Source organism: Aplysia californica, unplaced genomic scaffold (assembly GCF_000002075.1).
Source record: "Aplysia californica isolate F4 #8 unplaced genomic scaffold, AplCal3.0 scaffold00201, whole genome shotgun sequence".
In the NCBI taxonomy this organism is placed as follows: domain Eukaryota; kingdom Metazoa; phylum Mollusca; class Gastropoda; order Aplysiida; family Aplysiidae; genus Aplysia; species Aplysia californica.
Genome location: NW_004797471.1, coordinates 1,080,531 through 1,082,039, shown reverse-complemented (window position 1 = coordinate 1,082,039; position 1,509 = coordinate 1,080,531).

Here is a 1,509-nt window from a genome sequence, read left to right as displayed (position 1 = left end):
GGGGGGGGGCAGAGAAATAGAGAGGGTGACTGCTTTCTTGATTGAAATTGACATTTTTCTTTTCCTCAAATTGTCTAATTGATTCCTCCAACTCCAAAACGGAGGATAAACGATCGTTCATCGAAAAGACATCCGCAATCTTCATTTCGAACTAGGCCTCGAAACTAGATCACTTGATCTATGATTATTGTCTGTTTAGACCTAGACCTATGCCTATATATAGATCTAAAAGAACCTAGGTCTACCCTGAGCCAAGAGGGCGCTGAAACTTTCCGAAATCACTAAAGATTTCCCCTACCGGGTCTGTATACTTTGTGACTTTGTTCCCGGTTACCGGATCTGTATACACTCCCTTTCGCAAAATCGAATTTTTATTATAACAAAATAACTACGAAATGGTTAGTAAATCTGACTGCAGAAATGACTTCTCCATCCAAAAACACATTGGGTAGCCTACTGGGATATTGCCCATTTTCTTGCAGAATCTGCTACTGCGTGGTCCATTTTTAGGATGATTTTCCTATATATATGGGTTATAAAATCCATATTTTGCCGACCTTTATAACCCCATAACTTTTTTAAATTTATGAACCGATTCTTAAAATTAAAAAAGCATATTAATTCTTAGACTTGAAAACTCTTTCTTGGTTACCAAATAAAAAAGGGCTAAAGTGAAAAATTAAATTTTCATTGGCATTGCTATAAAAACTGGGAAAAAATTCATCCTGGAAACAGCGACTGCCCTAACCGAATACCTCATCTTTCGTGGTCTGCCGACAGTAAAATTTTGTTGATAAACTTCTTCAATGCTACTTTCTATCAGTAAAACCAGCACATCAAAAGTAACAAAATGACTCGCATGTGACTCTTTTTCTTGCTGGATTTAAAAGATCACAAAAAAGTACTTTTATCAAGATTGCATCAGTTAGTCATTTTCTTATCACAAAGAGGAAGGATAACTGTCAGTTTTAAGTAGATCTAATCTCGTATGAGACCCCAACAGTCAGAATTGGCAGAAGTTTGCCGCCGCGTGGGATTAAATTTTGCTTGCAGAATTTTAAAAATAATTATCGCCGTTAAAATTGATTTCTTTTTCAGAATCAGCGTATCAAAATAAGAAAAATGGCTCGTGCAGAACTTAATTTTTTGCCATATATTTAAACATAAGCAAACTATGTTTTTAAATTAATGTCAATTTGGAATTTGAAGACTTTTATCAAGGTCACCCACTGGGTTGTGCATCTGACGTCACAGTTGCAAGCCTACACACTACACAGTCACTGTACTGTACACAGTTTGGCGAGGTGGTCGAAAGTCACTGTTATTCTTTTTATTGAGATGTAGGGGTCTATAGATCCCACGAATGTCTGTGGACGATTAAGTCCAGAGATTACGTGAATAAATTATTAACAGAGGGTGTACAAAGAACTTGTATCATTTTGTAAATAGTTTAATCAAGATGCAACTTACGACGTTGTGATTTTAAAAAATACGCCAAAAATAGCCACC